Raw genomic sequence first — 16,856 nt, 5'->3', positions numbered from 1 at the left:
GCTTTAGAGCTCCGTAAACTTTTAGCATTTTGGGGCAGGGCCATGCACAGTGTTCGAGCTCCACCGTGCCTTAAAAAGGACTTAATGGTACCGTAATAACACTGACCTTTCTAATGTTCTCTTTTCACTCCCCTTAGAGAAAGGTCCCTCTGGGTTGTTGTTTTTGTGGGTAGTTTTTTTGTTTGTTTGTTTTTGTTTGTTTGTTTTGGATTGGGTTTTTTTGTTTGTTTTTTTTTTTTCTTTATTGTGGGTTTTTCCTGTTTCAGTGGCCAGAAGGTATTTCTCCTTTTTCTTCACTTGGACAGTGATCACCTCTTGGTTTGGCAAGTCTTTCTGAAAGGCTGAATATGTCCAGTATTAAATGATAATAATTTTCCCCAAACTTTACTGTCCTCCTCAGTAGGAAGGACCTTGATTTGAAGGCTTCCTTGGTTGATATTATCTCCCTATGATCAGTCAGAGCGGACAGTTTTTTGTCAGAGAACAAAAAGGGAAAGGTTAATGGTAGGTAAAGTGAGCTGTTATAAATTAATGCACTGAATTAGAGGGAACTCAAAATTCACAGATTGGCTGAAATCAACACATAAACACAAGCAGATTATCCTTACTTCATACAATTACTATTGTGTATGAAGTGACACAACAGTCCATATGTGTTTGGGATTCTAGTATTCATATAAATCTACAGATGTCTCAGATAGATAACTCAGTATAAATTTCAAAGTATTTTCGCCAAGACAAATATAATTAACTTAAGCAATAGTACTTAAATAATTGCTTTCTGTTAAAAAATAAAAATAAGAAAAAAAAAAGTAAAGTGGGAAGGGCAAATTTAAATCCAAATATTTCATTTGGACGTGATTAAACTACTTTGAATTTTCATGTCAGAATGATATTTTGTGTTGGAATACAATTAGGTGCAATCAAAAGTAAAATTGCAATGAACTTAATTAAATACAGCCTTGTATTTTATATTAATGGAAAGCCCTGCACATTTGTGAATGAAAGAAAAATGTTTCACTTTCTAAGTACCTCTGACGACTGGAAGGCTTATAGTTTTTTAGGTTAAGCAGGAGAACAAACACAAATCAATCAATTATTCACTTTATGCTACTGGGGTACTAAAATATTCAACTTGTTGATTTATTGGGAATGCATCAGTATTGTTGTCTCTCTTGAATTCAAAGTTCTCGCTTGACCACTAGAAAAAAAGCTATTTCCTACAAGCTAAATCAAGGAGACAATGAAACAATCTTTTCTTGTAGTCTTGTAATACCTGGGGTTTTTTTGTTTGTTTTTTATTTCCTTGATGAATACTAGGAGAGACAGATATTTCAATATTTTTCATTGTTTAGCCATTTTTGGCCTTTATCTCACAGTGACATCTTCTTAAATGGAAAACTGAAACTCTAAATATGGTACAAGGGTAACATGTTCTTCCAAAGTTAGAGAAAAACCCAAACCAAAAAACCCCCAAAAAACACCCAAATTTGGTTTGGGGATCTTGTGATTGAAATGCATATTTTTTTGTGCTTGTCTTCAAGTCTAACTTTTTATCTGTAATCTTCTAAGAGTTTGAAAGGGAATTTCATAGATTTTACTGGAACAATAGATGATTGAAGATCTGCATTCTGAATAATGTTGGGAAATGTAGGTCTAATTGACGTGAGTATATTCCTATAAGGAAATAACCATGCTGTTACTCTGTACAGTCCTCATTATGGATTTAAAGGGCAGATTCTTTTTTCATTTCTTTCATTGTAACTTACTGAAATTAGGAACACACATGCCTTGAAGTCATTTCCCCAGTTTCTTCCACCACCTAACAAAGATGGTAGCAATGACTTTTCGTAGATGATGAGGGGTTATAGAATCAGCATGAAAAACGGGTCAGGTTTTCCAGGAAAGATAATCATATCCCCTCCAAAAACAAGTCTGCCAATCCCCAGACGGATGAAACTGAAATTCACAGAGGCTTTTTTGGGGGGTTTTTCTTAATTTTTAAATCCAGACCTATGGAAGAAGTTGGAAGAATATTATCATATGCAAAACAAAAATGTTAAATGTGGAAGCTAATATTCTTGACTCTAATCTCTAAGAATATCACATATCACTCTGGACCATGCTGGAGAAAATACAACTGCAAGAATGTCTTCATGAACGTTGTTCCCTCAGAACTCCACAAATTTTTTAGAAAACTTGAGAAAGGTTTATTACTTTACTTCATAGGCAGAAAGTAAAAAAAAAAAAAACCCACTATGTAACATTTTTTGTTTTCTTTCCTCTTCCTGAGCATCTATTTTTGTACATAAAACTGTTTTTAAAACTCTAATGAGAACAATATATCACTTATGGAGAATTCTACCTGAGATCGTGAAAATCTTATATTTCTGTGATTGTTTAATTTGTCAAACTGTTTGTGAAAAATTCAGCCTCAGAAATGTATCTCATACATCTTCTCTCTGGACATATCAAAGCAATGGAAGGTAATAAGGGATACATTGCATTCACTTTTATTTTTTTCCCTCTTTAAAGCATATGCTATGACTGGTACATAGGTCAAACAATCTTATTTTGGTCTCTTTCTGATCGTTTTCTCAGACTGGGAATATAAATCAGTTTTTGTTAGTTGACATAGATTACTTTTTGTTTATTCCCCTTCCCTCAGCAGCATGTTTTCTTCCCTTTATACATGCTCGAACCAAACACACTTGGTTTTATTTCGGTATGTTTCCTGTGAATATTAAACAGCTTTATGAAGCATTTTGATTGGAATAAGTAGAGCATATCTTACTATTCAAGAATATTTTTCTACCACTTAAATGCTTCTTTTCCAAGCTCTTGTTTTAGACTCATTAATTTATAATTATGACTTGAGTGTTTTGGTTTGATTTGAGGTAATAATCTGGTTCATTTAAATATGAAGAATGGTATGATATTGAAAAATAAAAAAAAAAAAAAAAAAAAAAAAGAGCAAGAGGGAGGAAGTGGAATTCACTGGCCAAACATTAGGTAGCTTTTTTTTCACTTTCCATGGTCATGTGCACTTTGAATTTGAATAGTTTTTAGACAGTGATTTAGACAGCAAACACACGTGGCAAAAAGTAGTTTCTTTCATGAAATAGCAATGTGAACAGGTGTTTCTGGCAGCAGAAATACCTAAATTTAAGACCTGGGGAGGTTGAAAAGACGGGAAGACAGTGGATTAAGTGTGAACTGGGGAAACAAATTAACTGGGCTGGTCTCTGTCCCTTAAGGGCACAGTTTAGGGAGATGTCCAAGCTCTCTTGGTAGTGCTGTTTTACAAACCAGGTCTGTGGGTGAAAATCAATGAACTGTGCAAAATATAACTGTGAGGGTTCAAAAAGTTGTTATTCCCACTTGCCTCTTCCTATTTACCTGCAGCTGTTCACCTTTGTTGTACTGGAGAGCAAGACCAGGGACAGAAGGACAGAAGGACTTGATGCACCAGCAGCACTTGTTTAAACTATGTTTGAATTCCAGGGCACAGCATGTTCTTCAACAGCCTTCAATGCTCACCAAATCCGGATGTCTTGGTGCCCCCCTGAACAAATGCTGATATGATGTTAAGAGGGTTAACATCCCTCTCAGCCATATTTGTTACCAGAAGACATTAAGGTTCATTATATTTGCTGTTTGTTGGTATTTTTTCAAGGGTTCTGTAGCATGGACTTTGCAGGAATGGGAACTATTGGTAAGATTGTGTTGGTTGCAGCCAATATCCCCTTTGTACTCTCACCCTGAAGTGAGGGAGTTGTATTATTCTAACAGGCTCTGACTTCTCTGAGCTTTGCTTTTTAATATTGTTTCTAGTGTACTATAAAAACTCTTGTATATATTCTTACCCTAGAAAATCCCTTTTCTACCTCACTCTAGGTATAAAATTAGACATAGGTTAGGTCTGAGTCATATATGGATAAACATGACTCTGAAAATCCTCCTACTGCAAAATCTACATCATGCAAGTGTAAGTGACAGGCAGAGAAGAATTTTAAATGAAGTTTACTTAACCTGCTGATAGACAGTGCTGATACACAGAGTGAAAATGATCATCCATGGTTTGGTATGAATTGTTAATCCTGGAAATTTTTGTTTTCGAAAGGAAACACACTTTCACTTGATTCATTATGTTGCATATAAATGAAAAGTAGGCAGCAGATAAATATCTGTTGTCATTACAAAGAAAGCAGTTGTAGCATTTACAAGGAATTCTGATAACTTGTGTTTACTTTTTTATTATTGCTTGCACATCTCAAGCAGAGCAAAATTATTCATTGTGGATTATATCGTTTGTTTCCATTAGCACATGAATCAAAGGAAGTTCAGCTCAGTGAAACAAAGGGAAAAAAGGATGTCAGTATATCTGCCCATGATTAATTTAAACAATAAGTTGTTGAGTGTCCAAAAATACATTTTAATGTCGAACATGAAGAGAGGTAATGAGTAATGCTGCTATCTTCAAACAGTGGCAATAGCTCTGAGATTGCTCATAGCACCAAATGAAAATGTTGCAGCTGTTTGAAAAGAGGTCAGGGTTTAAGTTCAGTGGGGGAAGGCAGGAAAGAAAATGATACGTGATAAGGGCACATAAATGATTGATTGCAGTCATATGAAATCAGATGTCACAGGGATCAGCCAGTGTCTGTAGCAGAAAGGCTTCACACATTGGTTTTACAAATATTCCTTGGTAAAACAGAAACTGTTTAGAGGCATGCACATTATCCAGACTGCACTTTAACTGTGCTGTGGATGCAGAGAAGCCAGGGAGCACAGGCAGGCTTCCTCCTGGAAGGGCTATTAGCAGGGTTGGGAGCACTGTGACAATGCATCTGTCCCCCCCCCCTTGAGCACTGTCACCTCTGGTACCAAATGTCACTGTATTGCTCTTGTCCCCGGTGCAAGCCAGCACATCCTTGTGCAAATCCTGGTTCTGGAAAGGACTCTAATACAAATCCAGACCTGTGCGAGGCATTGCAGGCTCACAGCTGCTGCCTCCAGCTCCAGGCCCAGCACACGGATCTATGGGGGCAAATGCACATACTGCACTGCCCAGGGTGACCTGCACCTGTGTTTTATTGGACTCATCTTCCTGCTTCTAAAGGAACCCAGAGCCCCTCTTTGTTCAGGAAGAGGTAACTTCAACAAAATTCACAGTTTTTGAAGAAGTAGAACTTTCTGTTGGCTTTCTTTCTCCTCTTGAGCTTTACATTTGCCAAAACTCAAACTTTCTTTCGGAAAAAAAGATATTCAAGGCTCAGATCATAACTAGCTTAAATCCATTTCCTTCAACGTTATATACTTTGGGCCTGCTTTTAAGTCACTGGAAAAAAAATCTATTGACTTGAGTAAATAAATAAAAGAAATTAAAATAAATAAATAAATAAAATTTTAAAAAGTAGTTGCATGTGATTTCCTCCTGACCTAGAAGTGAATAAGTTTTGCATCCAGCTATGACTGAGCAGCTATGAATTCCCTTATTAAGGCAGGTGAAAGTGTCCTGTGCACATGGACTGCAAAGCCCTCTGCCCTTGGCAGCACTGCAGGAGAGCCAGGAGTGTGAGGACAGTGGGAGATGTGTGTCAAAGAGACCCCACATGCCTCAGTTAGATGGTTTCTGGTGGATCTCTCACAGATCCCAGCCCGTGTCTGGTGGGCACCGGGCAGCACAGGGGCTGCTCAGGGCGCTCAGCCCTTGCTGCAGTGGTTTCTCCTTTCCCTGCAGTGCTGCCTGAGCCGAGCACACCCTGAGGCTGCAGCCTGCCCTCCTGCATGGCATCAGCGATTGAGATCTCCTCTTCAAAGGCACCGGGCTGCTCCTGTGCTGCCAGCCCCTGGGGCAGTGAGGGGCACCATCCCTGGGGATCAGCTCAGCTCCTGGTAGAGTGCTTCCCTACACCAGACCCATGAAACAGTGCTTCTAACAAGAGTGAAAATCGCTGAGATTTATCATTTGACATACTCACTTAGCTGAGAGAACAGTCAGGAGGGTAAATAATTCCATATGGATGAGAATGTCTGGAGAATGTACCTCCAGGGAACTGCAAGAGCCTAAACTGTACCTGCAACCACTAAACTGAGATGAGGCTCCAAACCAGCACTGATTGATTGGCTGTTGTCCATTTCTGTAAGGTATTTATGCTTACAAATACACACTTACATGTACATATATGCATTTCTGGATTGTATATATTCTGTCTGTAGCTTTTATAAAATGAAATAATGATACAATTTTAGTTTTGTTTGTTTGTTTGTTTGTTTTTGGGGTTTTTTTTATTAAACCTGGAGCCACATAACAATATAAATATTTGCAGCACTGAACTCAAAAGGGAGTTTATTTTAATTTGAGTCCATTGCATTGTTTTTTTAATGTAGGATAGTCCAAGGTCATAATACGTCCAAGTTGCCCTGGTGAAACTGAATTGTCAAATTGTTTCAGTGTTCTGCCCAGGTGAGTGAACAGGATGCAAACTTCTGGAAGTCTGTACAGAGAAAGGCTCATTCCCTGGAGAGGTCAGTCTTGCTGTTCTTTTTGTAAGAGAACCCAGGGCCTCAGTCCTTTGTGCTCTGCATCTTGTGTGATTGGTTTTTATGGGTGATAAATAAATGTGACATGTGACCAAATCATTACAATAGAATATTCTGTTTGACTGTACTACACGGTGTAATTTTCAAATACAGAGCTTAAAAGAGAATCATTTACATCCTTTCAGTTACTCCAAAATAAAATTCTGTATCAAAAAAAAATATTTTACAAGCTCTGAAATGAAAAATAAAAACGTACAAAGGTGTGCTTTTGTAAATTCTGCTGCACCTTTCAAGTACCTGCTGGCAAAATTGACGGGGGGTTAGGCTGTAGCTTTCATTAGCTTTGAATTCCATCCTAGAGAAGGAATCTTCTGCCATCCCTGTTTCTGTAGCCTTTGGCTGTGATCTTATCTCTCTCCATCCTGTGCAGTGATGTTGTCCTTGGCACTGCGGGGTGTGAACATAATAAAAGGAACAATTCCTGCCATTGTAATTGACGCTGGGATTACCCATCACTGCAGTCTATCCATGTGCCAATGTGTGCCACTCTTAAGAACATCAAGGTTTACTGAGTCAAGTACCCAAATATTTACAAAAAAAATGGGCCAAGACCAAACTAGTCATAACTCTGGTCCTTTCTATGCAATATTTAGGAAGGCTTTTAACTAGATGAAATTAAGTTATTTATTAATAATAATTTAATAATAATTAAATAATAATTATTCGCAAAACGTTAGTTGCCATAAATATATAAATACTGAAACATTTACTGCGTTTGCACCTGCTCTTTTTACCAGTAGTACTCTAAATATTATCCATAGAAAGCAGTAAATACTCCAACAGTAGCCTGGCTTCCTGAGTGACTTTTCATTGAAGTAGCTGCTGTTGGATACAGCAGGGACTCAACAGACCCACTGCCACCAGAGGAATTTAACCAAGGAAATCTGTTAGGAGAATGAAATTTAAAAAAAAAAAAAATGCCCTCTGTTCATTCAACATTAAGGATGTTTTTTCTGTCTGGAAATGGAATGTGCTGCTGCAATAAAAGGAACAGTTTGGATATTTCCCAGCACACATGCTGTCATTGTTGGTTGTCATTATTAATGGAACAGGTTATCTCCAGAAGCTGCAGGAGGTAGGACAAACAATGGATTTGACATTTAGTCACATTTTCTTTTGCTTATTCTTATTTGGGACTTCATAAGTGTTTGACTTAAATGCTCTTTTATTTTACTGCTGGATGTCTAGTGAGTGTCGAGGGACTATAACATACCTAGGTAGGTAATCAGATGCTTAGCAAAGTTTCCAGAAGAAACCAGTTGTCTTTATCAATTTCATAAAGAACCATTTCTTTTGACATTTGATTAATGATATTTTTTCTTAAAAAAATTATGACATATTTTTATCTGGGGAGATTTAAAATCTCTAATATTGCACTTGTAGATGGCAAAATGAAGTACACCAGGGTTTTAAGCATTGCCTGGAGATGAAACTGTCTCTGATGATTTTTAAGGATCATTGCATTGCCCTTTCACTTCTAGAAAACCTCAGTGAAAGGAAACTGGCTTTAGATTTTCTAAATACGTAAATTAATATCAGTGAAGGTGTGTATGCTTTGATAAATTCAGGATTCCATCTGGACAGTGATAAGAGGTCTTAGTCTTTTCAGTAGAGATTTAACTAAACATTATGCAAATATTTATCTCAGATGGTGGCTGGAAATCTCATGTATTTATTCCCACAGTTGTATTTAAACTACTGTGGTTATTTTACAATGTGATCAAGAGAAAGCAGAGAAGTGCAAGGATGTTAGCTAAATTTGTTATGCAGAAAACATAATACAAAATAATCCTTGAAAACAGTTGGATGTAAAATTCAAAAACCCTGCCTAAGCTTAGGAAACCGTAAATGTTTTGAAATTCATGAATTTCCAGCTATGGTGTTTTGTAACTTGGAAACAAGCAGCAGTACCAGTACAGAAATCAAGAAAATAAAATGCTTACGAGGTACATGAAAGACAGACACTCTGCTGTGCCATTTATAACCACGACTTTGATTTTTTTTAATCAGCCCTCAAACCACTGGAGCAAATTAAGGGATTGTTTCCTACACATAGTTCACTTTGAACAGTAGTCATCCTCCAACTCTGTGTTTCTTTACGTATATATACATATAAAATCCTTGAAATGGAAAAATTTAGCCATATGTATGTACAGCCAGGCTAAATAGATTGTACAGTGTAGAACTTATAGAAGGTGAGCATTTCTTAATGATGCCACGTTCTGCTGATTTTAGGTGTTGCCTTTCTTAGTGACTTTGTAGTGCCTTTGCAGTGACCCCCCATCTTTGAAAAGGGAAGGAGATATGAAATTTGAGAGTAATTAATCCAAATTCTATACAACTGCAACAGTGTGCTTCGTTTACATGATGCAGCCCCTAGTTAATAAATCCATGGTTTTTTTACAGAGGTAGCGTTGTGATGAAAGAAAACCACCTACAATTGGTCTGGTCTCCTTCTCATCTTTTGATACAGGTGACAGCATCATTTCAGCATCAGGTGTGAACAACCTTGCTGAGCCACGTCCATGTGAGATGAGCTGCTGTGGATACTCCAGTGAGCCCTGGGGGAGCTCTGCCAGCTGCTCACAGTCTGCACCAACCGTGCCTGAACTTGGGGTTTTTGTTGTAGCAATTTCTAGCAATGCCTTCCTTTGCACTTTGATATAACAGCTTTAGTCAGAGAAGTTAATTAGTCACCAAATGCCATTTCTTATCTGATAGCTTTCGTGCAAAGATTTCTTTGCATCCTTGGCATTCCATATGATTTTCTATTTCTTTTTTAATGTACAGTGCAACTTAAACTGAGTTCTTCAAGTCCTGCTGGCATTTCAGATGAATTTTCACTCTCTTTTTACACTTTATTTTCATATTCTGTGTTTTCTATAGAGTCTACAGGAAACTGCACTACCTTCTTTATTAAAAAGTAACTTCTGCAGATGAAGAGCAGCTTTAACCCATCACCAGTTCCCTGAATTATACATTCTCCATCCTTTTGCCCTCTTTTTATCAAATTAAATTGGTAAATATATGAGTCAAAGGACAGTTCGAACCTTCTGTTCTTTTCTTGAAATGGGGGAATGTCATCTCCTATTCTCTGCTAGGCCTACAAATCTTCTCTCATTTTCTCCAGCTGACCTTTTCCAGTTTGTATTATCTGAGCTGAACAAGAGAATCATTTAAAGTCCATGAGCTAAAGCACTGAGAGAATTATGTCACTGTTCTCTCTGCTAACAATGCTGTATCAGAACATTTTAACAAAATGTGAAAAATGGTCACAGGACATTTTAGTTTTTGAGTTTTTTATCTGCTGCCAGCCTCCTGCATGTATGGCAAGGTGAATACAGTGTGCAGGATATTTGCTAAAAGCATCAGTCCAAAACTACATTCTAGTAAGTTTGAGATCATTCAAACTTATAAAATACTGAAAACCAGAGATTCTGAAAGTTTTTTTTTGTAAACTGACCACATGGGAAGATGTAGCACTAGTACGTTTTTCTATGCTTTTGATAAAATTCAAAGGTTATTTCTACTGTGCCTTGTTTGTACTTCTGTCTGAATTCTAAATTGAAAACTACATTTGAAGTTAGATGATATATTAGCCAATTTTTCCTGCTGCATTTACATTGTAAAATAAGGTATCAGATTTTTCTTTTTCCAGATTATAGAGAATCATAAGGATATGAGTGAGGTTACATGACTGTTATCATATAATGTAAACTGCCATCTTTGGGAGAAGAAATACACATATGGTGGGTTTGTTTTCTGTATTGAAAATCCACCTTCTAGTACAAAGGACTTCAATGTTACAGGTCAAGATCAGACTGTAGAAACACTGGAATAATTCTGTTCCTCATTTGATAAAGAAATGGAATTTTTTTTCCTTTTAGCTTGACACAGCCACTAGACTTTTTCCCTTAAAACTCCACAAATACAATTTTTGGTGTCAATATAACCGCTCTGTAACATTATATTGATGCTAATTTATTAAAGTACTTACTGTGTACTTATTTTAAATGCAATGTATAATTTTATGGCAAACCTTTTAGCGGGCCTGTAAATTGACATATCCTGCAATCAGCAGCTCAGAAACAATAGTTTTCAATCAATCAGTGGAAAACCCACTCTTGTAATACATATCCAGTCCCCCAGAGAATGGCTGAGCTTCATAATTCAAACATGCATTTTTCCCTTGTGAGTCATAATAGAGCTGCAACCATTTGGAGCCCTTTAAAACAGCAAAATAAAAGGAGTTCAACACTGAAAAGAAAAAACTGCCAGTTAAAAGCTGGAAACAATTTCACAATGATTTTGCTTTTTCCATGCAATAAATACTCAAACTTCAGCTTAGACCTTTCTATTAAGCAGATGTTGTTATTGGCATGGCTTGCTACTCTCTAAAAAAAAATTGGTGCATTTTCAACAAGATTTGTACCTTGTAACTACAATAAGTGCATTAGTGGGAAAAGATGGCAGAATTCATCGTGTCCAAAAATAATGCCCTACATTTGTGCAACCATTACAGGAACATTTGCTCCAAAGTCAGTGTTGTTTCTTGGACTTCTCTGCTGGTTTTTCTTCTCTGAATCATTTCTCAGTGTCAGTTTCATATTTTAAACGTTACCTTAGGAAGAAGACTTTAATATAAGATTAATGAGATTATGCATAATCAGACAAAAAGAAATACTCTTTTTCACCCTCTGACTTTTATGTCTATATCTCATTTCTGGTAAAGATATTCCCCTGACACCACACAGTAACAATTAGCTGTGCAATAGTTCAAGCAGGAATTACTGCCTTTTCCTCCCTTCTTGACATCCAATAGCCTATTATTACCAAAGTTACTCAGATTTATCCTATTGCTCAAGGAAGAGACATGCCCAAAACACCAGTATGGGTTTAGATAGGCTTTCATTACATACAGAAATTTCATTTTTTAATCTGTTTCACTGACAATTGAAATATTTTTTGTCAAATATCAGAGTAGAACAGTTAATATTTGTGTTTGGAGTAAATTATGGTTTGCTGACAATAATTTCTTCTTATAATACCTGCTAACAACTACCTGGAATTTGCACTATGCACTCTTGGATGTTGCACAAACACTTTAGGAGAAGTTAGAATTTTTTATCTCGTCCAGGAACAAGGAATATTTTAAAGCTGCAGGACAATCCCAGTGTCTTTAAAATCTGGCCCTAACCATTTAAGAAAAATTTCTTCTGTCTCCTTTTTTTTTATTCCAGGAATGATCAGCTGTTCAGGGCTCTAGTTGGGAGAGAGGAATGCACTTGTTACACACTTAGGCTGTTCAGGTCAATGAAAAGGCATTTATTACCCTTAGAAACCTCCCGTGAGTTACATTGTAGTGCTCTCTCAACCTTGGTACAGCATGATGAGTAAAGCTGCTCAGGCAAAGGCAGCGAAAAGGAGAGTTAAAACCTCCATCATGGCAGCACCAAAGGAATAAATAGAAAGTCAATGAGGTGAGAAGTAAATATTTATAAATTTGAACTCTTGGCTTGTCTTGGTGGAATTAACTGCACAAATATTGGTGCACAATGATCCACACAAAGCACTAAGATTGTGTCCTCTATCAGGAACAAAGTGAAGTCTGACTCCCAGGGGTTTGGAGGGGTAATCAGGGGTGTCATTCCCACATTTGTTCCTTTCAACTCGGCCTTAGCAGCAACATTCTCTACAAATCAACCCAAGGATACGGGTCAGCTGCAGTCGTGCTTGGTACTTAATATTCCGTGAGTGTTCTGCGTGTAATCACAGTGTTGGGACACACCCATGAGCTCTGGATGATGAGCAGCATCACTGGGAACTGTGCTGAGCTTTGGCCCAGAGCTTTGGCCCCAGACTGCTCTCTGCTCTGCAGGCACTGCTGGTCTGATGTTCCTGAGTGATCCAAACCACCTCTGTGCTCAGGGGGGTTGATTTCTACTGCTTAGGCTGTAAACCAATGTGTGTCCCTTTATGACACCATACTAGGGTTTATTGCAATAATTTCTAGCTGCTTAGGATTGTTTACACCTGGCATCATACATATATTTTTGTTGCTGATAATAAAATGGGTGTTCCTGCAGGTTCAAAATATTTTATGAGGCTTCTCATTATTTTTTTTTTTTGCAGTGTGAATACTTGTATTAAGAGCATTTTAACTAATTATTTATACTCTGGTTCAAGTAGCAGTTGCTCTAATCCAAATTAAGTTTCCAGAATGTTGAAAGGCAAATGTTAAAGACTAAAAAAAGAGATGACCAAAAACACCTTCATATAATTTTTCATACATCATAATTTAGAGTAAAATGAATTTGAAATGTTTTTCACTGCAAAAGTTTTTGGTGACACAGCTCAGCTGAGCAGGATTTTTCAGAATGGTAGCAAGGCATTAATAGTCTGACTTGTAAAAATGTTATTCATTTACTGCCAGACTCTCTACAGCCAGATACGTATTTTGAAACAAGAGGATCTGAGTGGCAAAAATTAACCTTTCACTTTGGTTTGCAAAGTGTCTAAATGAAAGACACAGCTAACAAGGCAGCTATTTAAACAAATCTGGAGAGAAACCAATTCTGATTTGTTTTTAAAAACTTCTCATTTCAGAGCAGATATTTTTGTACTGTATGCTAGATGGACCTTCTTTCACAGTGCCCTTTCCCTTAACTGATGAGGAAAACACAGCATATGAAGGCGCATGTCCTGCAGAGTTCTCTAGAGTAACAAACTCCAGTTTGTAGCAGTGACAAGCTGCTCTGAGTTTTGCAGTTTCTTGGGATAGGAGTTGTTCTGACCACCAGGATAAGAAGGCTGATAACACTATGCTGTCCTTACATTGACTTAACATCCTGTGTTTGGATTACACTGCATAGGATTCCTTTAATTTGGTTGCTGTTCCTACAACAACACCATACATTGAAGCTAATTTGATCATCTATTTATTAACCTCCAACTTTTATTTATTTATTTTTTTAAGAATTATAAACAAGGCAGAGCTGTGTGTTGTCACTGCACTGAGAGCAGTGGCATAGCTAGAATCTGCCAGGGGAATCAGTTATGATGTGGGAAAGGGCAAACCCTGGGTCCTTGCCAATCTGGAAATAGATTGGGCAGTTTGCTATTTCTGACAAAATGTGTGCAATTTTACATGGCAAAAAATATGGGGGGTTCTCCACAGTGTTTTTTGCAACAGCAGGTGACATGTTGACATTAGAAATAACAGGCAATGTGATGCTTAGGACAAGGCTCTGCAGCACAAGCCAAATTCTTCATCACCAGTGACAAAAAGATCCCATATGTAAGATTTATACATTTGAATCAATGCTTCCTTATGATACTATTCTGATAATATCATATTTTGATATAAATATCACAACCATATTTTTTCTAGCATTTCCTAGCAGTTTTAAAAAGCATTTATGATAAGTGTATCAATAGAGAGACAGTATTTTAAATTATTGCAACAATTTATGCAAAGCTAAATTTCTGCATCTGTACAACTGGATACCTACCCTACATTTAAATATGAAAAAATTAAAAAAAAATTCTCTCTGTGCCTTTTTTTTTTTAAATTTTATTCCCCAGTAGTCAAGATGAATGGTTGGTTAATAAATTCTCTGCTTGGAATTTAAACACAGGAAAAGAATCCGAGGTCTGAGTAGTGCCCTGGGCTGAAGAGTTGGTTAAACTAATTTAATAAATTAGCTGACACTTGTGAGAGAGACCAAGACAAAAGTCATACGTGTGTGTGTGTGTGTCTGTCTGTGAGCTCAGTACTTCAGCTGCAGTGGTGGATCCCAGCCTCAAACTTTCCTGAGGTAAGGATTGTGATCACACCTGGTGGTGAGCTCAGGCCAGGCTGGTGAATCTGAATCCCCGCAGGGTTTCCATAACTCATGCTGAAAGTGAGGACCGTGTGCTGTGGAGACCTGGGAGTGGAAATCCAGGAAGCCACCCTTTAGCAAAGAGCTGCACCTCAGAGGGAAGGAACAGGACACGGATGAAGGGAGTGCCCACACTTCAGAGCCTGCCAGGGAGTCCCCAGTGTGCCCTACCAGGGAATTCACACCTGCAAAGCTGTGTGTGCTGTCACTGCTCAGCCAAGGCACAGCCACCACCATCTGCAATTCCCCCAATGCCTGGCACAAGCACAGCCTCTGTATTTAGAGAGGTGATGCCTAACCTTGGAGCTTTCATCTATTTCAGATTCTGTGCTGCCCAGGGGTGCAGTTCTGAGCCTCACATTCAGTGTCACTCAGCTCTTCACAGAGCAGAGAGACAAAACAAATCCTTTTCCCAGATGAAGATCAAGCAAAACTTTGAGGCCCAAAAGTACAAACAGGGGTGACTGGAGGGAGGAACAGGAAGGATGGACCTCACAATCTGACGCTGGAACTGGACAATGAAACCCCAACGTGCAAATGGACCAAAACTTATAAAAGTGTGAGACCTCATGACCGTTTGTCCATTTTGTGTCCATTTTCGGTCCGTTTTGTGACCATTTTTGGTCCACCTTGGGTGTAACCCTGGTCAGGCCCTGTCCTGCCCAAGGTGTATCCTGGAGGCCATTCAATAAGTACCCACTTTATTCTCCAGCTCAGTCCAGTCTGTGTTTCAGGTCAGCCTTCCCAAAGCATCAGAGGGAGCAGTCCCCTTGTGTTTCAGCCTTGTTAGGCTGATTAGAAATAAAAGAAGGGAAAACCATGATAATGTGGAACACTGTTGGTTTGGGGTGGTTTTTTTGGGTTTTTTTTGGGAGGGGATGGTTGAGACCAATGGAGACAATTAACTGAACATCACAGTTGCTGTTTGAATTCCAAGCAAGTGGTTTTTAAAGAAGATAATTTGTACACTCTTAATTATGTGAAGTTTGCATTAAGCAATATCATCCAGGAGCCTGCCAAGTTAAAAACAACTAAGTGATCTTAAGACTCAGGAAATTCTCTTTGCTTTCCAACTGGCACAGTTCGAGTTTTATAGCAATTATATAAATGACAGCAATTTTGTTTAAAAACAATAGTTGTATGAACAATGATTTCTAAGTTTATGGTCTGTTGAGCATTCCTCAGACCTAACCGCTTAGTTTGAAGGAAATAGCTTCTTAACATTGTATGAATTTACAGATGGAAAATGGTAATAAAGCTGCTGATAAAATTTTGGGGTTATAAGCTGGGAAGCTTATAAATCCATGTAGTTAGGCTTATTTGCTTTAAATAACTTAATTGTTAATTTCATGAATACAATTTTGTTGGCTTTGAGCTTCGTAATGTTAATCAAATGATTTTGCTGTGGCATCTTGAATGCTTTAGCGTTTTTAAGTATAAAATGAAGTTTGAAAGAACCTCAAGGGTTTATTACAACAGACCTGCATTACAACAGATCAGTTTTTCCTCAGAGACGTTCATCCTGTCCTTTACCTGTGAAGGCTTTAGAGCTACTTAATCAGTTCCACAATATATCTGTAATATCTGACCTGGATCCTCAATTCCCTCCCACTCAAAGTGACAAACATATTGCTTCATGTGCTGTATTCTGTTGCATGCAAGGGTGATAGAATTCATCAATAGTTTTAATAAATATTTTGGTGCTAGTTAGAATTGGAGCAGAATGCCTGTTCCCTGGTAGTTTGTAAATAAAGTAATTTTTTCTATACTGTTAACTATCCTTTGGTTGTTTTGGGTGAATCATTTCATGCTCATTAAGTTCTTTTTGCTCACAAATATTTGAGTGTCTGAAGTTGTCAAGAATGATGTTTCAAACCATATGAGGAAGTACAGAGGTACATCTTGCAGCCTGCTGGTCTTTGCTGATGGCAGTACTGGTTCATTTGCTGTTTTCTCTAATCCATAAGGAATTCACTGAGTATCCAAAAAAGTACAGTTGAGCGTCCTAAATGTGCCTTCAAATCTTCAAAACTCTTGAAATCTTCAAGAGCCTTTTTTTTTTCCCCATCTGTATAAAATCTTCGACAGAAGTTTACAAGGGTAGAATTTAAAAAACACCAAGACAGTTTGGATGTATACATTTCACAGCCAGAAAATTTAAGTTCTGGAATATAGCATAGCTGATTTTTTTGAGTTTAGCTTACCTTTCTAAGGAAAGGGAACTTATATATTCTTATTTTCACACTGCAGCACAAGTGTCTAGATCAATAAATGTCTTGCAGTGTGAAAAGAAATTGGAATTATATTTTATTACAAGGAATTTTTGAAAGATGCTGAAAAAGTACTCAGAAACAAGCCAGTAGAGTC

This window comes from Chamaea fasciata, unplaced genomic scaffold, assembly GCF_029207755.1.
Source record: "Chamaea fasciata isolate MVZ Bird 193981 ecotype frontalis unplaced genomic scaffold, bChaFas1.0.hap1 SCAF_15, whole genome shotgun sequence".
Classification (NCBI taxonomy): Eukaryota; Metazoa; Chordata; class Aves; order Passeriformes; family Sylviidae; genus Chamaea; species Chamaea fasciata.
This window is presented reverse-complemented; position numbering follows the sequence as displayed.